Raw genomic sequence first — 26,606 nt, 5'->3', positions numbered from 1 at the left:
GCCCGAGGCTAAGCAGCACAGCCCCACGAATAGGTGGCATTCTCCATAGCTAGTGCAAGAGTGCTCCCCCTCCTGTTTCAGTCTAGAGCTGTGTCTAGACTACATGGCTCCGACGACGGAGCCATGTAGATTAGACACATAGGCAAAGGCAAATGAAGCAGCGATTTAAATGATCATTTACATTTACATTTACATTTACATAACTTCATTTACATTTACATGGCTGCTGCGCTGAGCCGACAAACAGCTGATTAGCTGTTTGTCCGCTCAGCGCGCTAGTCTGGACGCTCCCCTGCCAACATCAAAGCCCTTTGTCGGCAGCCCCGTTATTTCTCGTGGGATGAGGTTTACCGGGGCTGCCGAGAAAGGGCTTTGATGTCGGCAGGGGAGCGTCCAGACTAGCGCGTGAGCCGACAAACAGCTGATCAGCTGTTTGTCGGCTCAGCGCGGCAGCCATGTAAATGTAAATGAAGCCGCGATCATTTAAATTGCGGCTTCATTTGCCTTTGCCAAAAAAACAAATCTACATGGCTCCGTCGACGGAGCCATGTAGTTTAGACGTACCCTAGGAGAGTGTCTATTCTGGACCTTTTCTAATAGCAGGGTGAGGGAAGTAGCGTGCCTGCAACACAGCTAACACTGCTTTGGCCTGCTTTTTAATTTTAAAGCGGAAACCCCAGTGTTCCCCAGGGGCTGGGGGAAAGGAGGGCAAAGCACTTAGCTCATCAGAGAATCAAATTTCACGCTTGTATCCATATTGGCACCAGACCCCCAATTCAAAAAGTTATGCACATTCAAGTAGGGTCAGAGAGATGATCACTGTGCAAAGAAAAAAAGGCAACATTCATCTAATCATTTGTTGGGAATCATTTTGCCCCTGGGCAATACATACTCTACTTAAAATAGATAAAGCTATTTCTGAACAATCTGGGGGCAGCCCTGAGCTGCTGGCAAGATGCCAGCTCTGCTGTGTGAAATGTGGTGGGTTTGGTTTCTGGGTGTACATGAGAGTTTTTGTGGCATCCACACATGTGGACGGGTTTGCTTCTGGCCCAGGCCTGAATGAAACCAAAAACCTCACCACAAAACTCAAATGGGTGAGTGTCACCTGGTTTCATGTCAAAACCACCAGGCTTTTCCTGGTTTGCAGATGAAAACCCTGACAGGCCACACAGGAAGGCGGGAGAAGATGGCCTCCAGGTTAACCCAGCAGACCAGGAGTCAGGCCAGCCAGGTTCAGCTCTGAGCCTTGCTGCTCACTCATTTTGGAAAGCTGTCATTTAACTCCTCTTTCTGTTTGGAATCTGAGCTGATTTGCACGCGTGTCATTCTAGTGCCTTCAGTTTACAACAGTGTCTAATTGGTGAGGGCAGATCTATCTTGCATGTTTTACTTTTTGGGTACACATACACACACAAATCACTCCCTTCCTCAGTAATTTACGACTGCAAAGGGAAGAATAAGTCTGGGTTTTGAATCTAGACAATAAAATGGTCTTATTTTTAACACGGCCTGAGTAGCTTTCAAGCGGGAGCATGTTAGAATTCATATTATATTGTGCACCATAATTTTGCTCACAAGGTTGCTGGTCTTGGATTTCCAGTTATGACATGAATTCTTTCCATTTTATAGAGATTTATAAATGGCATCAATAGAACACTGTGGGCCCTATTCATTAAACAATGAGTCATTTCGGCATTCCATTCTATTTTATCCCAGTTCTGACAAAACTTTTATGTACAAATGGGGCTCTACTTGGTGCATCTGACTCAGCAATAGAAGTGTTTCAGCATAGATTAGACTGGCCTGGTAGATAGACAAAAAGCATTTTTTAAAATATCCCCATCTGAGTAAATGATTTTGGTGGGTGTCGGTTCACTTTCCAGGGGACAAATGTCCGTGGCATAAGAAACCATCCTTTTTCTAGCATGAAAACAAGGATTTAACTGGCACAGAGTGTGAAATTCCTTCTCACCCTTACAGGTAGGCCCTCCAAGGTCAGATCTGCGGCACCTTGCAGGAGCTGTCTGAAGGAAGCTTGGAGTTTGGGGCGTGCCTGTACTGAGGATAGACCGAACTCTTCATTCTTCAGGGCTGCTAATCAGGCACCTTGGCCCCAGCACTCTATTCACAGGGAAAACGTAGAAGAAAAAGACAAAATAAGCAACGGACTCCCTCAAGAACCTGCTCATTGGCTGCCAAGTGCAGACAACCAGTCACTAATAGAGAACACAAGACGTTGGCTCTGTCTTTCAATACTACTTGAAGAACTAGCCAACAGGAGTGGCTGAAGAAGCATGACGTTTAAAGAATGTAAGGTTTTGACCCATTGCAGGCACAGCTGTAATGGTGGAGCAATACAGCTTAATACGTTTTAGATTGTCCAGAGCTATGAACCTGGAGAGATTTGTTTTGAAAAGAGAATGGGGCCAACTACATAGAGGAAAGGATTGAAAAGAAAGGACAAAACCATTACAGGTGTATTCTGCAAATCTGTGTGAAAGTCCTTTTTCACACATGGTGTTTTAAAAAAGCGATCCAGAAGCCATCATCACCGGACATTTGCAGCTTTCCTCACCTATTATAGGCAGATGCATCAATGGGTATTTGTGGTCTTTATTATCAATAATAAGCCACGGCAAGTTTGGAACTCACAAGTTTGGATACATATTCCTGTGCACTGAAACATAACCTACGAAGAGTCACCTTTCAATAAATGCACAGTGTGACAGTACTCACAGTCCATAAGAGACACACATGGACTCTCTTATTCAGCCAGAACCCACTGTCTCATTTTCACCTGCCACCAGTACAAATTTCTGCACTTTGCTTGAGACTCCAGCTTCAAAGAGACAAAAATGGACTTAAAATTTAGGTGGTATTATTTTGTAGAAGGATATTTAATAAAAAGCCATTCCAAATGAAACCATTTGTTAAACAAACACAGATCGATAGTCTCCTGCAATACATTGAGAGATGGCATTCAAACTCAAAGAGAAGTGACTAAAAACTGAATAAGTGCAGAAGTGAAATTTTCTTTGTTCATGGACTAAGTGGAGAGAAATTAATCTTCTCAATAAAAAGGCCACTCAAAACTAGCCATCTTCCTTGTTTCTTCTTCATTTTAATCTGCAGCTCACAGAAGTGAAAGGTACAGAATTGCTGTTCCAATACTTGTAAAAGGTCCACAGTTGTAACATTGCCATATTCTGGAAGTCTATCTAAATGACATATGATCAAAGCCATATGATGGAAGTCTAATTACATATAGGGCATATGGAAGACATATGACAGAAGGACATATGGAGGACATATGATAGAAGGGCATATGAGGACATACGATAAAAGCCTAATTAGTTGACAATACAATACTCTAAACCAGGGGAGACCTGGAATGCTATTTTCTTTAATAACAAAATGAGCATCTTGGATTATGACAGTTGTCAATTCCACTGCAGAAAAGACCATTTAATTTGCTTTTGTTCTTTATGGCAAGTTAGGTTCTCTGGCTTGGATATCTGGCTGGTAAATAATAGCCATAGCATTGTCTAAAAATTAAAATATATAAGCAGCAAATATGTGTATAGGCTTAATTTATCTACTGCTTTAAAAAATTTAAAAAATTCCTAACTGTCAGGGTGGTCAAATATTGGAATAAATTGCCAAGGGAGGTGGTGGAATCTCCCTCTCTGGAGATATTTAAGAACAGGTTAGATAGACATCTGTCAGGGATGGTGTAGGTGGAGCTTGGTCCTGCCTTGAGGGCGGGGGGCTGGACTCGATGACCTCTTGAGGTCCCTTCCAGTCCTATTATTCTATGATTCTATGATTTAGTGGGTGCAAAGCACTACAACCAAGGTGTAAGTCACTGAGGAAATCTGATTTGGTAGCATTTTGTATCCATTTGCACAGATTGAAGCAGTGACCTGAAATGCAAGATAGTGAAGAGTTTTACAACTGGGGCAAAACAGTGTAGCATGTCAATTGATGCTAGATCAGGATATGGACTTTAATCTTTAAAACCATTGGAACAGCTCTTCAAAAATATTGTATAACCTATTTGAAGTTGCCAATTTGCCAAATTGGCTGCATTTGTCTACATACCCAGTGTTGTTCTAGCCCTGATCTATAGAATTGTGGAATGGTATGACAAAGTACTATTCATCTCTCTTCTGAAAACACTAACCCATACTTTGTTATGACATACTTTACAATCTGCTCAAAAAACTGACGAAAAAACTTAGAAAATGAATAGTCCTGCAGCATCTATGGGTATGTCTACACTACCACCCTAGTTCGAACGAGGGTGGTTAATGTAAGCAACCGAAGTTTCAAATGAAGCCCAGGATTTGAATTTCCCGGGCTTCATTTGCATCTTGTCGGGTGCCGCCATTTTTAAAGCCCCGCTAGTTCGGACTCCGTGCCCACGGCTACACGCAGCACAGACTAGGTAGTTCGGATTAGGCTTCCTATTCCGAACTACCAGTACACCTCGTTCCACAAAGAGTAACGGTAGTTTGGAATAGGAAGCCTAATCCGAACTACCTAATACGTGCCGCATGTAGCCGCGGGCATGGAGTCCGAACTAGCAGGGCTTTAAAAATGGTGGCGCCCGGCAAGATGCAAATGAAGCCCGGGAAATTCAAATCCTGAGCTTCATTTGCAACTTCGGTTGCCTACATTAAACACCCTAGTTCGAACTAGGGTGGTAGTGTAGACATACCCTTAGAGACTAACAAAGATTCATCTGAAGAAGTGGGTTTTGCCCACGAAAGCTCATTGTACCATCTACATTTTTGTTAGTCTCTAAGGGTATGTCTACACTACCCCGCTAGTTCGAACTAGCGGGGGTAATGTAGTCATCCGCAGTTGCAAATGAAGCCCAGGATTTGAATTTCCCAGGTGAAACGAGGTGTACCGGTAGTTCGGAATAGGCACCCTAGTCCGAACTACCTAGTTCGAGCCCCGTGTAGCCGCGCTACATGGGGTTCGAAGCAGCGGGGATTTAAAAATGGCGGCTCCCCGCTTATGCTAATGAAGCCCGGGAAATTCAAATCCCGGGCTTCATTAGCAAGTGCGGTATGCATACATTACCCCGCTAGTTCGAACTAGCGGGGTAGTGTAGACATACCCTGAGAGACTAACACGGCTACCCCTCTGAAACTAAAAAACTGACAGTCTTGCCCCACATTCTGCAAACCTTCAATAGCAGAGTTGAGTCTGTCATGACTAAAACTCAATTATTTTTACAAAATATACTTCAGTACCATTATTTGCAGGGCTCGCCCTGCTCGCCATCCGTGCGGTTCAGCGTTCTGCGTAAGCGCAGATCACTCGGAGCCGGCTCTTCTGGGATGTAATCTACTCGCCATGGGTGAGCAGATTACATTGTCTGTCGAGCCCTGATTATTTGTATCTTGAGCGCTACCTTGTAATAGCAGGTGCATGTCACTCTATTTTCGGACATTTGCTCACTTACATTCTCTTTTCTAGAATTCAGTCATGAGAAATGGGAAAAGTCTAGAGTCCTGCACTTGGGATGGAAGAATCCCAAGCATTGTTACAGGCTGGGGACCAACTGGCTAAGTAGCAGTTCTGCAGAAGAAGACCTGGGGATTCCAGTGGATGAGAAGCTGGATATGAGTCAACAGGGTGCCCTTGTAGCCAAGAAGGCTAATGGCATAGTAGGTTGCATTAGGAGGAGCATTGCCAGCAGATCCAGAGAAGTGATTATTCCCCTTTATTCAGCTCTGGTGAGGCCACATCTGGAGTATTGTGTCCAGTTCTGGGTCCCCCACTATAGAAAGGATGTGGACGCATTGGAGGGGGCCAGCGGAGAGTGACCAAAATGATTAGGGAGCTGGAGCACATGACCTATGAGGAGAGGCTGAGAGATTTGGGTTTGTTTAGTCTGCAGAAGCGAAGAGTGAGGGGGGATTTGAGAGCAGCCTTTAACTTCCAGAAGGGAGGTTCCAAAGAGGACAGAGAAAGGCTGTTCACAGTAGTGACAGATGTCAGAACAAGGAGCAATGGGCTCAAGTTACAGTGGGCGAGGTCTAGGTTGGATATTAGGAAAAACTATTTCACTAGGAGCTGGAGAAGCACTAGAATGGGTTACCTAGGGAGGTGGTAGAATTTCCATTCCTAGAGGTTTTTAAGTCTCGGCTTGAGAAAGCCCTTCCTGGGTTGATTTAGTTGGGATTTGTCCTGACTTGGGTGCGGGGGGGGAGACTGGATTTGATGACCTTGTGAGGTCTTTTCCAGCTCTATGATTCTATGACTCCCAGTCATTAGTGCATTTGCAAGCACCATTTGACATTTTGGCAAATACATATTCTAGCCCTGGAGCAAGCATTGATATAACCAATCCCACCAGGGGGTTTGAACTCTGGACCTTGAAAGCTGAACATGTCAGCCTGTGCTTCTAGAACAAAGAGAATAAGGGTCAGTTTGAGGCAATGGGATCAGATGCTTAGATATTCTGAAAATCCCACTAAAGGCCTATGTGCAACGTTAAGAACCTACGTATCTTTATAAATCTGGCCCTAAGTCTATTCGTTTGCAGAAACTGCAGATTCGTAAACATTCTCTGAGGCCCCAGCCACCAGAGGGGGGGAAAGACCAACACTTGCTTAGTGCAGGTTACACTGGCACTGACATTCTCTGCATGGATCTTTTCTCCATACAGTCTCTCTTTTTGGATTTCAGAATATGGAGTCAGAGAAAAGAAGGCAGTGCACGACCTGCCTGGGAGATGGCTGGAGGTTTTGTGTCCTTGAAACGTGTAGCACATAGGGTGACCAGACTGCAAGTGTGAAAATTCAGGACAAGGGGTGGGGGTGGGGGTTAATAGATGCCTATATAAGACACAGCCCCAAATATCAGGACTCTCCTATAGAATCAGGACAGATTATCTCCCTAGTAACACCTCCATCCATGCCTGGAAATGTTCAAGAATTGGCACCCCCAGATATGATGTTCAAAGCTGATGTACCTCCTCTATGAGGCTGTTCTCCCATGTTGCAGGTGCCAGTCATAGTCCTACCTAAACATGCCTTATCTGGAGCTACCAGCACTCCTTCGCTACCCTCCTCCTTCTCTCTGGAGTTTAGTGCAAGTTGTAACTAGTTCCTGTACAAGTATGCTGGGCGGTACCTTTTCTCTCTTGTAGTTCACCATCAGAAAGTGAGTTGTAATTTAGTCTTTCAGTGCTGTACAAAACTGGCCTGTAATCAAAGGTTAACATAAAGAACAACCGCTCATCCATCTCAAGGGCTAACAGAGTACACGATGCCTTTCATGTTCTTTGGAGACTTCTGATTGTTGACCACAAAGGCAATGCCATTGACATGTTATCATGGTGCTTTTCACACCTCTTACACTTTCAACAGATCAAATGCTAACAAGAGGAAACAAGGGCTACCAGTTCTCCGAGTCTGCTCAATACCCATTGATACAGTGAAAAGAAATAGTGTGAGAAAAAACAAACAATTTGAAGTTCCATATGAATAAAGCAGCTTCTTCAACAAACTCTTACCTGTTCCTTCCTGTTCCATTTGTCCAGAGAAAACAGTGTTGAGGAATTAGGCTCTCTCACCATGCCGTTTTGTGCAAGACCCAAGGAAAGCTAGGAGGTTGTACAGTTATCTCCCGTGGTGTAATTCTAAACTATACAACCTACTACCTCAACCTGGATGCATGCAGTCAAAAATGCTGTAAAACCACCCACCAATTCAGAGCCAACACAATGCCAAGGTTTCTCCATGAAAATCTAACAGCTCTCATCATCTCCTCTGCAGATTGAGCTCTATTAAATACTTTGCTAGTAAAAAGACACCCAAACAAATTCAGCCCCTCCACGCCACCACAGATTAAGAAATGAGATTTCATAAATCCAGATCATGACTGCTCCGTGTAGACAAAATCCCTTGTCACTTTTTTATAAGACAAAAGGAGGTTTGTTCTTGTGGAAAATTTCCCTTCCCATTCACCCCAGATTTTCCTATCCACATAGAAACTCTGCGTGCAGCAAGTGCAAAGCAATTTTTTGATCCCATGGGATGATAGGTGTCATATAAATGCTCACACCATTAGACCAGCAAGAGTGAGATCCTGTCTTCTTACAGGGAACATATGAAATTTCTACTAGACTGTAGTCAAAGAGCTAGGGTGTTATCATTATGACTCATTCCTGTCAACCACCAAGGTATTGATTAAGACAGTTCTGTGTATATTTATTACAGCATGCAAACAAGGATTAGAGCCATCTAAAAAAAATATGCTAGTTAAAATATGGGACTTATTCAGACCTTAGATTCTGTCTCTCACAGGTGAATGCATCCCCAGGCATAACTGCATTGCATTGGTAGGGGATTCAGAGTGAATCAGATGCATTGAATGTTGAGTTGTGCATAGGAACTAGCATCTTGGATACACATATTTTGTTTTAGTGCAACAGAAAGTGATGGTAGTGATTTATGTGAAAAGCTAGTAGCCTACCTGGACTTCTGACCATATTAGCAAAACAGACTCTAGTGCTGGAGTGGGCAATAAGCAGCCCATGGGCTATATGGGGTTTGCTAGGGTTAGCCTTTGTCACGCCTAAAGACACTTTATTTATAAATGCAGCTCCCATTGGCCACAGTTTGCTGTTCCTGGCCAATGGGAGCTGCAGGAAGTGATGACCCAGCCTGCGGCGCTTCCTGCAGCTCCCTTTGGCTGAGAATGGGAAGCTTCAGCAGAACTATGAGGATGCTCAGGTAAATAAACCATTTGGTAGCCCACCAGCAGGCTGCAGCTAGCAATCAACATCTGGACTGTGGGCTGCTTATTTCACACCCGTTCTCTAGAGAGAAGACTTTTCTCCCCAGTATGCACCTGTTAATATACTGGCAGTCCCCGGGTTACGTACAAGATAGGGACTGTAGGTTTGTTCTTAAGTTGAATTTGTATGTAAGTCAGAACTGGTACATATTGTAGGGGAAACTCTAGTCAAACATTTCTCCAGAGCTCAGTTTTATTCTCCCACACCTCACTTCCCTCAGTCCTTTATTCTCAAGCTGAGGTGTCTGCTGAGAAAAGCCGCTCCGCGTATCCCTGGTCTGCTGGGGGGGGAGGGGGCGGCGCTAGCTTCACGTCTCCCTGGTCTGCTGGGGGGAAGCAGCTAGTGCCGGGTTGCCTCACCCCGTTTGTAAGTAGGATCCATGTAACCCGGGGACTGCTTGTATATTTGAAAACTGCTCCATAGAGGTTTAAAGCTATAGGACGTTGTCAATGTTACTCAAGTTTCTACCTAGTCCAGATTTCAGGAGTCACTTCTAGTTGATAGTCAATCTGCATTAAAACAGATTGAACAAATATGGTGAAATGGAAACATGTCAACCACACTTCAATTTTATCCCTATCACAGTGAGTCAATATTAGAGTTGGGGTTAGAACTCAGGAGCTCATGGATTATTACACAAAGACCACTGAACCCCATAACAGTCTATTAGGTACCCCAGAGGTCTGGTTTTGTGCTGAAGCCATCCCAAATAATTATTGGTGACAGCAATACTCATTGACCATTGCACTCATCAATACTTTTGACTTCATATCTGGGGCACATAGAATCATAGGACTGGAAGGAACTGTGAGAGGTCACCAAGTCCAGTGCCCCACACACATGGCAGGACCAAGTACCATCTAGACCATCCCTGACAGATGTCTGTCTAATCTGCTCTTAAATTTCTCCAGTGATGGATATTCCACAACTTTCCTAGGCAATTTATTCCAGTGCTTAACCACCCTGACAGTTTGGAAGTTTTTGCCTAATGTCCAAACTAAACCTCTCATGCTATGATTTAATTCCACTGCTTCTTGTCCTATCATCAGAGGTTAAGGAGAATATTTTTTCTCCCTCTGATGGACCTTCTAGGGACTTGAAAGTTATCATATCACCTCTCCGTCTTCTTTCAGACTGAACAAACCCAAGTTTTTCAATCTTCCCTCATAAGTCATATTTTCTAGACCTTTAATCATTTTTGTTGCTCTTCTCTGGACTGTCTCCAGTTTATACACATTTTCCCTGAAATGTGGCAGCCAGAACTGGACACAATACTCCAGTTGAAGTCTAATCAGCGTAGAGTAGAGGGGAAGAATTATTTCTCATGTCTTGCTTACAACACTCCTGTTAATGCATCCCAGAATCATGTTTGCTTTTTTTGCAACAGTGTCACACTATTGATTCATATTTAGCTTGTGGTCCACTATCACCCCTAGATCCATTTCTGCAGTACTCCTTTCTAGACAGTCGCTTCCCATTCTGTGTGTATGAGACTGATTGTTCCTTCCTAAGTAGAGTACTATGGATTTGGCCTTGTTACATTTCATCCTATTTACCTCAGACCATTTCTCTAGTTCAGTGATTCTCAACCAGTGGTATGAGTACCCATCAACACAACTGAAATTTGGAGAAAACTGAATTTTTGTTTTAAGATTACAGTGCTTTATTATTTTTGTACTTTTTACACCCAAAAATTTCATCGCTTGCCCGGCTACGATTAAGTTGTTTAAACAAACAAGTTGAAATGGTAGACAAAAAATTGTGTGACTGAAAACTGTAGGCACTGGGGATACTTTTTTTTAAGGGATATTTAATACAAAAAAGGTTGAGAAACTGCTCTAGTTTGTCCAAATCATTTTGAATTATAACCCTGTCCTCCAAAGCACATCCACAAACTTTGAAAGTGTACTCTCTCTGTCATTATTTAAATAATTGATGAAAACATTAAACAGAACCAGTCCAAAAACTGATCCCTGTGGAACCCCACTTGCAACAGGCTCAGTGGGTATAACAGAGAGAGCAATGTTCAAGTTCATGGAGATGCACTGACCAAAAGCAACAGAGGAGCTAAGATATCACTGATTTTCCAGGGAGTATCTGTTCAAGGCATGGGTTTCCAAACTGGAGGGTGTGCCCCCCTGGGGGTGTGTGAAGAAATTCCAGGAGGAGCGCGAGGTGACCCTGCCCTACCCCCCCCCCCCCCCCATCAAGTTTAGCTGCCCTGGTCAGTTCTTTTTTTTTTTTTGCTCAACAAGTTTTGCTGCTATTTTGGGGGGAGGGACGTGAGGGTTTTTCAAAAATCAAAAAGGGAGCGTGATGCCGAAAAGTTTGGGAACCGCTGGTTTAAGGGTTTTGTTGGGCTGGGCCTCAAAGCAGCCTGTACAGCCTGCACTGAAGCCCATGCTGTCATGGCTTCATTACTATTGGTACACATGCTATCTGGACTAAAGCTAGTTGGGTCTATCTGCTTGTGCTGCGGTGTAGACACACCCTCAGAATGTAGCTCATCAGATCACTGAAAGATTGAAAGGAAACACCAGGGGGACCTAAGTCTTCAGTCAAAACCAACCATAGCACAGCTTAGATATTGGACAATGAAAACTTGTGAATAATTGCTCCGGAGCTTGCTACATAAAAGAACTATTAGTAGAAATTATTCCCCGTTGGATTCTGTGGTGGAATCAGGTCCTTAGTGAATACTTTTGAATGAATATGTTTGGGGGCAATTGTAAGCTGATCCTGACCAGAAAGAATGGCTAAAATTCAGTGATCATAGACTCACCAGTAAGCTGTGCTGCTACATTGCTGTATTTTTTTTATCAAAGCTGTTTAAAAAAAATGAAATAAAACAGCCTCAGTTTTTGAGGTTTTAAAGTTTCATTTTGAATAATTTGCACATTTCAGTCACTCTCCCTGACCAGCTTTCTCTGCCCTCCTGTCTGCACCTTGTCCATCCCAAAATGTTTTACCACCCCTTAAACATCATATTGGAGCTAACCATCCCTCTGGTGTCAGCAGCTCTTCCTGATGAAGGACAGTGGCTTTAAGAACAGTCTTCCCCCTCCCCACTGCTATATAGGAATTCAACTTCACTTCAGAGATGTGCTTCCACCTCCAACACTATCAGCCTGACTCCCAGTCCTTTATTCAGGAGATCAGTGGAAATTTTGATTGAGTAAAAACTGCCGACATCACCAGAGCATTAAGGGAACTTTTTGGCCTGAATTCCCAGTGACACTAAAGTCCCTTTACACCACTGGGACATTGTAAAAAGGCCGTAAAGTGGGAATTTATGTTATCTACACCCACTTTAAGGCTCCTTCACGAAGCAGTTTAAAGGGATCTTAGTGCCAATGAGACTCAAGAAAGGGCTTTAAGAGAGTCTCTGTCCCAGCACTTGATACTTAACTCATTCCCAATTCATTTTTAGAAATGCCAGGCCCCTGTAGGATTGATTATTCTAATCTTCCTCCCCATCTCTTTGGGATGGACACCAGAAAACACAAAAACGTTGGTTTCTACCCTCCCAATTCTAGATTAATATAGGGCAGGTGAATTTGAATCCCAGAGGCAAATTCAGCACCATGCAGAAAGAGGGTGCCAGACCCTGAATTGTTCCAGTTATCCCAAAGCAGTTGTCCCCATCTGCCGCTGGCTTTGCATTTCACTTCTACATTCTGCTGTGCATGGGTACATGACAATTAACCATTTCCTGTGACATTCCTTGCTTTTGGGGAGTAAGACTCCTAGAACTTATGCCTTTTAATGCATTTTCTTTCACTTGTGTGAACTGTTTATTTTAAAGTGATTTTAGTCAATTATGTATTTACCCAATTAGTGCAATTATAGCTAATTTAGTACTTAGGGTAAATATGTGCAGTCCTGTACAACTGTGTTCACTTATGATATGTTCAGATGTTATAAAAATTCTTGTGAAATTCAGTGCTGGAGAAAGGAGTTCTGTGTGGGAAGCAGACAGTTTGTATACAAGTTTATGCACCTCAGAGGAGTTTAAAGCATGCCTTAAATAAAAAAGGATCCGAGGATCAACTTCCTATGTTTGTTGACAAATGAGGAATAATTGGATCATCTTTTTTGAAAATTACTTTTTAAGCAATGATAGTCATAAATGTCTGTTTAAAAATGGCACATTCAATAAATCTGTCTTTATGGTTTGTGATCTATGCACAGTAGCTGTAGTGACCAGTCCAAATCAAATCCCTGGATGGCAGAGAAGAGACAAGATTCTATTGTGATGCATACAGAGAGGAGAATTCATTGACGGAGCTGGAGAAAATCAGAACCTGTCATACTAGTTCCAAGACTAACAGGCTGTGCTGGGTAGGAATGGGAGGTCTTCCCATAAATCTCGGTGGAGACTGGTCTCAGTAAGGTCGAGCATCATGGAATGCATTACTGATTACAGTACAGGAACTCCTTTTATCTCAGATTTCGGGAAAGTATGGATCCAGAAAAGACTTGATGCCTGGCTCTCTGTTCCACAATAGGATGAACTGAAACTCTAGATAACAATTGATAAGAATTTTGGGAAGTTTAGATCTGGTTCCAAATTTTGAGACTTGGTTTCACTTGTTTAATCTATGAGAATGCTAGATCTTTCCCCCATTGACAAATGCATAAATTGTCCTATTTCCTCCAAAGATACATAAGAAATTAAATTGTGATTGAGTTTATCTGATACTATCTTACAAGCAGGAAACAGACCCGCTTCTGAGCCATCAGGGTACATTTCCAACTTCAAAGGTATATGAAAATTCAATTTTTAACATATCTTCAATGCAAAAATAGCCGTTGTCAAAATCCACAGCAAAGCAGGATGTCTGAAGGGTGGTAAACGTATTAATGGGAAATATTGCCTAAAGAAATGTACTAGTTCCCTGCGGCTTGAATCCACTTCCCATACGTCTGCAGATCATTTCTGCAGACTTAACTGACATAAGCAAGATGTTATTCACATTAGTACAGCTCCAGGAGAGGGAGCTGCATTCTATTCTGTCTCATGCATCATCAGCAAAATCACCAGCTTCATTTGGCTTGCAGGATATTTATTGCTGGGGATGAGGTTAAGAAAACGAAAGGGCCCAACTTGATTTTCAGATGCCAAGCAGATTTTGTGGCTCTGGCTGTTAGGGAGGTGAAAAAAATCTTTTGCGCTTAGCAAATTTGCTTAAGTCATTGAAAAAAAAAAGTACTGAAACCCACAAGTGATATTGTTACAGTCTGAGGTCTGTGACCTTCTTTCTCAAGTTTCAGAGTAGGGTGATTTTTTTTTTTTTACAGCTGACTTTTGAAAACTTCCAACACTTTACAATGGAAATGCTGACAAGATTGTTAGTGGTCTGTTCACCAAGCCGTAAGTAATCTTTCAGTTTTGTTTGACGAAACATTGTCATTGTCACTTTGCTGATGTAATAGGAAAACCTCACCAGCACCGGCAGTTCACTCTTGCTGGATGCACCTGAAAATTTGGATGATGTGACATACTATACTGGGCCATCATGAGCTGCCAATATTAGTTGGAAATTTCATCTGGGACTCAGAAGAGTAGAGCTCTCCAAAAATATTTTGAAAAAAAGTTATTCCAATTTTTTTTCAAACCACAAAAAGAAGTGTTTTAGCTTGAGGCTGAATTTTTGGGTCCAGTTGGTCATTTGGTCTGAACCAGTACTCTGATTTGTTCAATATTATATTTAAGCATCTGGTAGCATTTTAAATTCTGTGTGAGTGCAACTGAGAAGAAATTGGTTCCTCAGAGAAGGAAAGCTGAATGCTGAATACTGGAATGCTGCATCAAAACCTGTTGCCCCTGCTGGAATGGCATCATGAGACCACTATTTGCCATAATAGGATTTCATCTTGCGGCTGATGTTCCCTTTGGGCACATTCACACAGCGGGGCTAAAGCCAAAATAAGCTACTCCACTTGAGCTACGTCTATTGCGTAGCTTAAGTCGAAATAGCTTGTTTCTGCTTTTGGCACCGTCTACGCAGCAAGGAATACTATTCCTCTGACTTCCCTTACTTCTCATAAAATTAGGGTTACAGGAGTCGGAGTAAGAAGTCCTCTAGCTCGACATTATTTTGACATTATGTCGAAATAATGGCTTGCTATGTAGACGTGGACTATGTTATTTCAGAATAAGGTGAAAATAAGCTATTCCAAAATTGACTTGAAATAAGGTACACAATTTGTGTTGTTCAAATTGTGTAGCTTCTTTTGTGCTATGGGCGCAATACAGACACACCCTTAGACTGCATCACCTTTTTCTTCTCCTGTCCACTATGGTCCACATACAAACCTTTCTATCTAGTGGTACAACTTCTATGCACCTCACGGGGACTTCCCAAATCAAGAACAAGGTATGACCCTACATGTTCAACCATCATGGGTCAGAGAGCTAGTCCCAGAAATGCCATATATTTACCAGCTGTAACTATTCACACATTTTGCATAGGGTAAACAGAGGCAAAAGATATTAAGTGACTTTAAGTCAAATAGGAAGAACATAATGGTGGTAGAATCCAATCAGATCTCCCGAATTCCAGTCGAATGTCTTAAGCACACGACTATCTATCCCGCCCCTGCCCCCCCCCACACCTATTTTTTTCTTCTTGGTGTAAAAATATGTCTTGCTATCTGACTTAGAATAATCCATGCCTAAGGCCAAATACTGCAATTGATATGGATCTGTATTTTCAAAGTTTAAACACATTCCAGTTTTTTTGAACGAGAGTATTTGGATCTGTTTCAAATTCCAACTCGGGTAATCACATTCTGCCTCCCTAAATCCCACTTATCATTGCACCTAGATAAATGATTCTGCATCTCTTGTCCTAAATGACAGCGTGGTTTTGCACTGAGTTGATAAACACCTTGGCTGTGTCTACACTGGCATGAATTTCCGGAAATGCTTAAAACGGAATACTATTCTATTTTCAGATTTTCCGGAAAAGGAGCGTCTACATTGGCAGGCTGCTTTTCCGGAAAAGCCCTTTTTCCGGAAAAGTGTCTGTGGCCAATGTAGACGCGCTTTTCCGGAAAAGAGCCCCGATCGCCATTTTCGCGATTGGGGCTTTTTTCCGGAAAAGACTACTGCGCTGTCTACACTGGCCCTTTTCCGGAACAGTGTTCTGGAATAAGGACTTATGCCCGAGCAGGAGCAGAATAGTTTTTCCGGAATAGCGGCTGATTTTGTACAGTAGAGCGTCGTTGCTTTTCCGGAAATTCAAGGGCCAGTGTAGACAGCTCGCAGCTTATTCCGAAAAAGCGGCTGATTTTCCGGAATAAGTGGCCCAGTGTAGACACAGCCCTTCTGTATCCCACCACAGAGACAACAGTGTTTCCACGGGGGTGACGTGATACCTGGCTCTCTGTGAATGCCCGTGTTGATTTGAAAAGTATCTTTCAAAGAAAAGCGATATTAGAATTTGTTTTGCTATTATTTTTTATGGGGGGGAAAGTGTGACTTGCCCTAATCTGCAGCCAGAAAGTGATGCCAGGTTCTGGATAGTTTTTTTTTGGTCCTTTTAAGCAAGTGCAACTGTCAGACACAATAGTAATTATGCTGAAGTGACATGCAATTCTGTTAATCACCACAGCAGTTACAGACATGCCCAGATACTGTGTAGACACCTATCTACAAGCCACAGAGGTGCTGCAGAAAGAGGCTTTTTTAGTCTATGAGTAGGAACTAAAACCTGTGATCCAATAAGTATTAGGGAAGAGGCACTGTGGTCCTGCCTTAGCTTTTGGATAAGATATCCTGACCCTCTCATGCCATTAAGGACCCCATAGACTCTCTCTCTCTGACAATATTTCCAAGCAGAATAACTACAGTCTAAATTCCGCCTCCAATTCCAAGCTGGGTAAAATATTCTGTACTTGCAACCCCTCCACTGTTATGTAGCAGTCTCTATGCAATGGATTAGTGGCAGCCTTTGTGTAGTTGTTAAGGCCTGGGCATGAAAGCTAATGTAGACCTTTCAAATCCTTATCAACAAAGCTCAGAAATTTAATCAATACACTTTTGCTCATTGCCCAGAAGGTGCCGGTGAGGCTCTCTGCAGACTCCTGTTGCTCTTTCCAGCCAAAGAAAAGAGGCATTTCAAGGTTTCTCATATAGTCAGGTGAATCTCCAAACCCTAATGAAGCACAGTGAAATGCAACTGTCAGGAAAGAAATATGACATCAATGCAGAAAACACAACACAGCTGTGCTTCAAAAGGTTGAGCTAAAAAACCGGTGTGGTGTATGCATGTGTGTGTGCGCAGGTGCAGGAGATGCAAAACAAAATCAGAGAACACTCACTAACACTGCATGAAATAATTAGTAACAGTGAGGCTACGTCTACACTGCATCCCTCTTGCACAAAAGCCTATGCAAATGAAGTGTGGATTAGCATATTGCTGTGTTTCATTTGCTTAATTAATTAGGGGGCGTTTTTGCGCAGAAAAGGAGTCATCTACACAGATTCTTTTTGTGCAAAAGCTCCTTCTTGCGCAAAAGCCGGTCTTCTTGAAAAAATGAAGATGAATGGCTCTTGCGCAAAAGCCTCTTGTGCAAAAACAGCCCCTAATTAATTATGCAAATGAAGAGCAGCAATATGCTAATCTGCACTTCATTTGCATAGGCTTTTGCAAAGAGGGATGCAGTGTAGACGTAGCCTGAGAGACAATGGACAGATAAATGTTCTAGTAGGATTTGTGGCCAGGAACTCCTATGTACTAATCTTGGCTCTGGCTCTCCAGCCTTATCAACACCAAGCAAGCAGTTTCATTGGACCCAGTGTTAAAGCGGGGTTCAGCGCAAGGACCAAAGCTATGTTCAGAGCTGTTTTAGAAGCTCAGACCAAGCTTCCTCAGAGCAAGTCATCTCCACGACACTCTGAAAAGGAGTCAGCTCTGTCTACACTTACACCTCAGTCACTGTGAGCACTGGCGCAGATGTACCCATCACGGCTCAGCCTGTGTTAGCATAGGCCCAGCTTTGCTGTAGTTTGGAGCAATTGAACCTCTTGAGAGGTTCTGAGCACTCTTGACTCCTACTGAGAGCCCTTGGGAACTCACAGGAGACACCCAATGCCTAGAGAAATCAGGACCTTCATCTCTCTGGATAGAATTAGACGTACCCATCTCACCAGCCTGCGGTGACAATGAAAAAGCTTTTTTTTCCCCAATGATATTTAGTCTTTAAATAAAACTGCAACTCTGCAACTGCAATAAAGTAAAACAGCCAAGTGTAAGGAAAGTCTTTTGGTTACCTGACGTGGTGATTCATTCCTATCTGGAAAGCGCATGGCAGGGGAAATAGCATTAACGATTATGGGGCGAGGTTTTTGTAAGAATTCAGACCCACACTTACAATGGCTCAGCACCTTACAGCTGGGGCCATATTTTCCAAAGAGGTCAGCTCAAATGTGCATGCCATTGAATTATCTATGCCATTTGATTTAGGCATCTGAGTATTAGCAGAACTCGTTTGAAAATCAAGCTTATAATTAACAGTGAAGGCCAGTGTGTACCATATATGGCATGTGGATCTCTCAAATAGAGGGTGAGAGATTGAATAGAACAACACTTAGCTCTTATACAGGGCCTTTCATGTAACCATCACAAAGCACTATGCAAAGGAGAGCACTGTTGTTGTTTTTACTGAAACTGAGGAGCAGAGTTGGAAAGTGATGTTTCCAGGGTCACAAAGAAAGTCAGTGACAGAGTCAGGAAAAGACCTTCTGGATCCAGGTCCACAGACCCGTTAGTCAGATGCCTTGCTTAGCCCCTGAACAGCATGTGAGGTATTCCGCACATACGCCCAGCAGCACCAAACCAAATTGTCAGTCCCCATAAGTGAAAATACATTTTACAAGTATCCTTTCAACACCTGTTCCATTTTAGCTTATGTCTTCCATGGAAAATGGTGATGTTTATAAACAGATTGCAGCAGAGTAAATAAATTAAAAGCACAAAAATATCTGGAAAATCAAGGGGGTTGGGATTTCCCCATGGTTTGTGTATTTATTTTTTAAACCCAAAATATTTTTAAAGTAAAATCTGTAAACACAACTGCAGCAACTCACAGTTCAGCAGAACCATGCAGCTCCCATGCTACAGAGTTTGTGGCACCTTTAAATTAACGGCACCCTAAATGCCAGATTTCAGCAAGTGTAGAAATTCTTCAGTAGAGTAAACCCTGAGAGTACATCTCCAAATAGTATGTGCTAGCAAATTTGGACAAGACACCTAATTCTGTACACCTAAATGTCTGGGAGGTCAGGAGTTTTGTCCATGTCCCTTCTCTTTCAAGGTCAGACTAGCTGATCTAAGGCAGTGGTTCTCAAGCTTTTTGGCCCAGAGCCCACTCTGTTCAACGCAAACATTTCCGTGGACCACAAGTCAACCACCCATGATGACAAGATGGATGCAGGACAGAGAGGGCATGGGAGAGTGTGGCCAGGAGGTAGGTGCAGGAGTGGGCTGTGGGTGGGGGGGGGAGGGGGTCTGGCTGGGAGGTTGGGTGCAGGAGCAGGCCAGTGGTGGGGATTTAGCCAGGATTCTGACCAATGGGAGTAGCAGAGAAAGCCTCCAGGTTAGCGTTTCGTGCCCTGCCGTTTCCCCAGCTGAGGGAGAGGGAAGCAGCAGTTTGCAAAGCTGCTTCCTCCCCACCATGAGCTGGATTGGACATGCGAGGCTCAAGGCTCCCCCCTCCCTGCAGCAGAAAGCCAATCTCACAAGCAGGGGTATGTGGGGCTGGAGCATCTATGCGGGCTATGGGGGGAAGCACCTGCAAGATGGTCACGGACCATTAGTGGTCAACAGACCACACTTTGAGAACCACCTTAGCAGCAAGGAATTAAAAATATTGTTTTGCATATGGAAAACAATCCATCAGTTCCACTTCCAGAGGAGGAACACAGCCTGCTGTGACAACAGCAGATACCATTTCATCCTGCTCCTATTAAAGCCAATAGCAGACCCACCCACTCCAATGGGAACAGGGTCTTGCTCATTATCAAAATGGAAAAGGTGGACTCAAGTTACTGAAAATTTTGCTATTGGCTTCAATGAGATTAGGACCAAGTCCTGGATGAGATATGTGCTCATGACTTGGGAGGCCTTCAAGCTGTGACCAAACTGAAGGGGATGTATCCAAAATCTCTCTGAAGAGCCAACAAAGTAGAACTTAGCACCACTTAGCACAAAAGCTCTTTAGTCTACATGAAAACCAACCAGAACAATGGTTTTTAGCTGTTTGGCTGCAGTATTTAGAGGGAGGGACCTTGCCCTTGAAAAATAACTACAACTTATGATCCGTACACTCTGCTTCATGTAGTAACTACTCGTATATGGCAAATATATGTTTTATATCCAGTGCTCAAAGGAGGGGTGGGTGGGTAGAAGGTTGCTGATCTCCAAATGCATAATCTCATTATAAACAAACATTCTGCCAAACTGTATTTTTAAATATAAAGCTGATTTCTAGTAATAGGAACACAGAAATGCATTTGGATCTTTAAAAATATATGGATTGGCTATTATTTTATACTCATAAAATACAAAACAGACCGTCTAAAAGGGAGGGCGAATCAGTCTTGCACTGGAGCAATGTGCATGAATACAACAAAGTTCATAGAAAAGTGGAATTGAAAAAGGAAATGCAGTCCAACTCCTTAACTGAATTTTCACTGAAACCTAATAGAAGCCAGTAAGTTTTGATTCTGAGTCTACAGTTTCTAAGTATTAATGTGTAAAATATATTGATGGCTCTGGTTTTAGATGTTCCTCATTTTTTAATAAAATAATGGTTTACTTTCATGGCTTGAAAACAGAGATTTTTATATTAAATTGTATTGCTGCTTCCACATTTTTTTGTCCTTTAGCAATTGTTTGCAATTTGCTATATTGTATTTTCCCCCCAAATACTAAAAAAATGGACAATACATTTAAACTAAAGTAAAACAAAATGGAGAGGGGAAAGGATTTCAAAATAAGCAAATTTTATATAAAGGATAATAGTTGGAGGGTCATATTCTACTCTCGGATACAAAAGTGTAACTCTAAACTACATCCAATTACTTCAGTGGAATCATTTCAGTTTTACACTGGCTTTTGGAGGAACAGAAACTGAGTATGAGAGTCACTTGCCAACCTATACAGCCAAAACTGCTGAACTATACTGCTCCACACACAACTCTATGTCATTTTTCAGAAAGGATACAATTTCATCAATGTACAAATGAATCCATCTTATTTTAAAAATGAAGTAAGTTTCTGTTTTCTGCTTCTCCAGCCTCTATTGGAAATACAAGCAAACCAAAAATATCCAGACCCACACATAATGCATCTGAGATTTAATTTCTTCAGCCTGATGTCAAATAACTCTCTGTGTCCCATTTTATTCAGGCACAAGTGTATCATTGGTTTTGTACAACCATGAGTGCATGTTAATAATGAAGAAAGCTGAAAACTGATATGATAATTGCAGAACAAGATTTGCAGCTTTAATTTTATATTTCCTAAAAGGGGGAGGAGGACTAGAGGGAGATGCTAGTAGCAAAGTGGACATTCTCGCTTTAAACGCATAAATACAACCATATCCAGGTTTTGTGCATTTGCCATGCAGACACATACCTATAGATACAAGCTTGTGTGGAATATGACCACAAGTTCGGATCTACGGGTTTGTGGCAGCGGGCATTGATCTCTTCCTTTAAAAAAAGAAAAAAGAAAAAAAATCTGCAAATGAAATTGCAAAGCTGTTAGTAAGTAGCAATGTTCATAAACTTTAATGCATTATAGACACTTTTAGGAATAACTCTTTCTAATACTGAAACACTGCATGAGTTACTACAGTTTCATTCACTGCAATATAACTTCCACCCCCCTTTTTTCAAAGCAGCAAAATACATGATAAATAGGGCTTGAACTCTACAAGTAACACACTCTAGTTCCTTCAGATAAACACTTTGCTAGACAAGATTATTCATGACGTGATACTAAATGACCAAATATAAACATTACTGATATGCTGATAATAGTACAGCAAGCCAGCCTACCACAATGACTTTTTGTGTTACATAGTAATACAGGTGCGCTCCAAAATGGATCAGTGAGAGTGTATGTGTGTGTGTACGCATGTGCTGTGTGTGTAAAAATTACATTTTTTAAAGGATCATCCTTGATTTCATTCTTGGCAGCCTTCCTAAATAGCTGGAAGAAACAACTATACAAAAGGAAAATACGGGTTGCATTAACTTTCAGAGAAGTAATTGTTAGTCTAGAATTTTGTTAATAGAGAACAATCAAAATTTCAACTGTAGCAAACATATATTCCTTCCACTAAGTGATCTAATAACTTACCCCAGTCTTCCCCCTTGCCAAAAAATACCAGCTAAGCTTCTTTCAAAAGAGATAGCGACAAAAAACCATGTGAATGTTTTCTTATTTCTCATAGGATTTGACTTAATCAAGGAATAAACTTTTGTCATTGTAACAACATTATCCTGATGTTCTAATTTTTTTTTCTTCTATGTAATTAATTCACACTTGAAGTCAATGGCAATACACTGAATGTGAGCAATTGGTGGAAATGGGAGAATAAGGATCCTGCAAACTCTGAATGGAATATATGAATATTAAGCCTACTGAGATATACTTGCTTACCTTCCTCCCCCCACAAAAGTCATACAAACGTCCCTTTTCTACCTCTCCTTATATGTCAGACAACAGAGAAGAACTTGCAAAACTGAGTATTATTCTTCATACGATATGGCCAACTCATGTTTAGCAATGATGCTGCAGGCGTCATTTTTAATTGCTTGCTTCTCATCTTGTATGGTGGGTACCCTTGGGGCTGGATGCAGCCCCTGACTTGCCTGGATCTGGCCCCTGAGGCTTAGCATTGGGGAGCCTGCGCTGGCACTCCAGCCCTCCTGCCACTCACCCGCAAGGCTGGAGGACACAAAATCTACTAGCTTGGGGCACCCGAGGCGCCTGTGTGCAAGGGGAATATGGGGAGGGTCTTTCTCCTTCTCAGGCAGGGGCTTCTCACTTTGCCTCTTACTTGTGTGCAGCCCTCAACTGATTTTTCTGTGGGTTCAGTGACCCCCAACCCAAAAAAGGTTCCTCACCTCTGTCGTATGGGTTCTGAGAATAAAACAATATATATTTACTCTCCCCAGCTTGGCAAAGAGACACAGTTACCGGTAACTGAATAACAGCTCGCCTTCCTGGGTACTGGTTCATCTTGAATTTCTACTCATCCACCATCCAGAAGTCTAGATACTAACTAAGCCCAAAATTTGTAAGCCAGGTTGCTTAAAGTTAGGCTCTTACACCAATTCTTAGGCAACTACCTAATGTGGCCAAGTGTTCCAAAGTTCTCAGCAGCCAGAAATCCCACTGAAAGCAGGGGATAGCCTTCAGGGAGGAGCCTAACTATGGATTTAGGAGCCTGATACAAGAATAATTATGACCCACCAGTGTGTGCAGTGACCCATCAAGGGGGACAGAACATACATTTTATTGAGTGTTGACCAGAGGTTATAAATAGTTATATTTCTATATAAGGGAACTGCAAATTCAGAGTGGCAGATCTTACCTTACTCCTCAAGCACCAACAAAGGGACATATTTGAAGGGAATCTAGTTTAAAACACAGAGAACCTACTAAGAGTCTTTCCCTATAACCAGGTCATTAGAAGGCATTATTACAACTCTTGCTACTGATTTAAGGACCTAGTATAACTGCTAAGAATTTTCCTTTAGTCCTTCAAAAGGTGCAATGTATTAGCCCATAATGAATGGTACTCTCTTAGTACCAAAATTCATCTGGGTTAATCTATCCTGTGCATGGCAGGAATTTAAGAACCTTACTGACTGGGTATATAATGTGTGAACGTGTGTAACTGTTTACTAAGATCCTTGTTTCCAAATCTTCTTTCCCTTAAAGCTAATATTCTCTTCTCCCGGTCATTCTTCTAATCACTAGACCCCTTAAAGATAATTAGGCTGAATGGGATTTAACTAATGATCTGGAGCCCAGATGTGCCTCTTGTGACCAATGTGAGCCCCCAATTCTCACTGCGTTCAGTGGTGTTGAGGGCACACTCCAACTTAGGACCCTTTGGGCAAGATTTCCATTATAGTTCAGCTTTTACGTGGGTCCTGAAAGAAGTGGCCCAATTTTCTAAGAACTCAGCACCCAGTCACAATGGGAACTGCAAGGTACTAAAGCTTATTCAAAAGCTGATCCTTTATTTAGTTGCTCTTCCCATCTATGGCTCCCGTGATGTGCTAGTTGCTTTATAAAGCAGAACAAGGGAAAGGGATGGGAATGCAAAAGTATTTTCAGGGTAAGAATCAATGTTCATCATGATATTTGTTAAAAAAAAGTTACAGTAGGTCTTTCTAGAAATGTATCTACATGTCAAACTGTCAGGGTTAGCATTCAAGAGCATACCCACTATACATCTTGTGGAGTGGCTCCTGCACTCCTTTGAGACCAGAGAAAGGGAGTGTAGCGTGGTGGCCACATTTCATTTTGTGGCATCTCTATGATGTAAGTGACAAAGTCTCCAGGTTCAAGCTGTCAATTCCCAGTGTTTGTAAAAAACAACCAACCTCCCCCACCCCAAAAACCCTCCAACAACAGCACTTTAAACCATCCAGTAAAGTGAACTTGTAATAGAGAAAGCAAATTAAAATAAAGATACAAAGATACAAATACTCTTAACTGGAGTATTGTTTTTTTCAAATCTTATTTTACATCCACTGAGTGCATTTGAGGTGCCAGAGAAAAGACTATGGGTTACACAGAAAGGTGAGGTTTAAAAAAATTCCCCTTGTAGATTAATACGTAGCTGTTAATAACGTGTAGAAAAACCTCATGAAGAGATAAACAGTGGCAGAAAATCCATGACAGACAAATGAATCAATTGTCTTTGTGATACGTTTACATGTAACTTTAGTTTATAAATAATGAACTTCACCTAATCTATTAGGGATTTTACTTTTTTCCCCAGGATATTTTTAAATTTTGATTGGTTGTAAGATCTAAATGATCATAATATCAACAAACATTAGGTTCCAGAAACTAGGGATGACAAAAATACAATGCCCTTGTCTAGCATCCCCTGTCTAGCATTCATCTTCTGGAAACCTGGCATTTTCCAGCCTTTCCGCCAAAGGAATATTAAGGGGAATATATACGAATGTATATATGAAAACATGTCTGCAAAAGCATAACATTGGTTTGAGTCTGTCTGTGGTTTTTCAAGCAACCACACTGCAAAAAATGCATTTTCCAAGAAAATTGCCGATCAATGCGGAATGTATTGTTTGCCTGTGTAAAAGCTGTTTGCAGCCTTTCATATTTCTATCATAACATGAGACAAATAAGAAACAGAAGTTCTAAACAATTCTTTCCCTCCCCCTTTCTACTTTAACTATTGAATTTATAGACCTTTTAAAAAAATCATTGATATAAATATACATATAAAGAAAACACACTGAATAGATGGATATACTTCAAATGAAAAAAAAATCAAATGATATAGAAACTTTGATAGAAACTACTTTACCTTAGCAGTGTTACTTCACGTGAATTCTTATTGCACAAGCGCTGCCATCTTGCTAGGCCTAACGCTTCAACAAACGTTTCCTAGAAAACAAAACATTTACAGATATTTTTGTGGCATTTTAAAAAAGTCGGATTCTGCCTTTGTGCACCGAACTCTGGAGTTTCTAGTAGCACAGAACGTGAAAGAAAAAGATGAGATCCCAAAAGGAAGACTGCTTGTGAGATGTCAACGTTATACCTTTACTCTGTTTGCCCTCGGCATAAAGAGTTAAATATCTGGAAATAAACCACATTTCTTGCAGCACATAAAATAAAAGAAGTCCGATAATTCTAATACCCCAAAGCAATGAATAAAAATAAAGCAAGCACAGAGATCGGGATTGCAAGTACATTCCTGGATAGTTAGTTATATGTATCAACATCTTACACAGATTAGTTATCATGTACAAATCCACACACAATTAAAGTTTGGTAAATCAAATTCAAACAAGAGGATCGTTACCTGCATCTGAGTAGATTCATCAAGCAACCATTTTAACTTTTTGACTCTTTACCACTGATTCTAGGCATAATTACTTCTCTCTGCCGAAGGGATTGTTAAAAGAAGCGAAACCCCTGATTGTGGTGGTTTCGTGGATGCTATTCTTTTTGCACCACAGTACAATTCTTGGCTGCCATTCCAAGCTGCTTTCACTTGCCAAGTTTTAAGATGCCGGGTTTGCCTTTCATTTTATTGTTCCTTTCCCAACGTTAAAGACTGACTTAAAACCATGCACAGCTGCTAACAGGAAAAAAAATTATTTGAATTTTGCACAGGGACGCAGACGGGGAAGGAACGCGCCGTGATGTAACCAGAACGACACCCACAGAAATATTGCTGATATTTTGGGGGTGCTCTTTGTGCTCCTCACCCTGGTGTTCCCCAACAAAACAGCTGGGAATGCTAGTTAAAGAAAAAGAGACAAGAAAATGTCCAGATTTGTGATCCACCCTGGTCATGTACACATTGGGGAGGGGGATGCAACTTGCATTTTTTCTCCACTTTCTCGCTCCCCTTCTTTCTTTCTTTCTTTCTTTCTTTCTTTCTTTCTTTCTTTCTTTCTTTCTTTCTTTCTTTCTTTCTTTCTTTCTTTCTTTCTTTCTTTCTTTCTTTCTTTCTTTCTCTTTAAGCTTCACATGGGGAGTGC

The 26,606-nt window shown here is 41.8% G+C and overlaps 1 protein-coding gene across 9 annotated transcripts in view; it reads right to left on the bottom strand.

The window, feature by feature from the left end:
* Positions 1–356: 356 nt before the first annotated feature.
* LOC142824432 (uncharacterized) overlaps positions 357–26,606 on the bottom strand; it is a 65,396-nt gene continuing 39,146 nt past the window's right edge. For 8 of the 9 annotated variants that reach the window (XR_012899308.1, XR_012899310.1, XR_012899311.1 and 5 more), the window contains one exon: positions 15,441–25,500. The gene's annotated coding sequence lies outside the window, so the exon portion shown is untranslated. Of the gene's footprint in view, positions 2,125–15,440; positions 25,501–26,606 lie in introns of those variants that run through there. The other variant, XR_012899305.1, reaches the window with a different exon arrangement.

Source organism: Pelodiscus sinensis, unplaced genomic scaffold, assembly GCF_049634645.1.
Source record: "Pelodiscus sinensis isolate JC-2024 unplaced genomic scaffold, ASM4963464v1 ctg35, whole genome shotgun sequence".
NCBI classification, from domain to species: domain Eukaryota; kingdom Metazoa; phylum Chordata; order Testudines; family Trionychidae; genus Pelodiscus; species Pelodiscus sinensis.
This window is presented reverse-complemented; position numbering and strand designations above follow the sequence as displayed.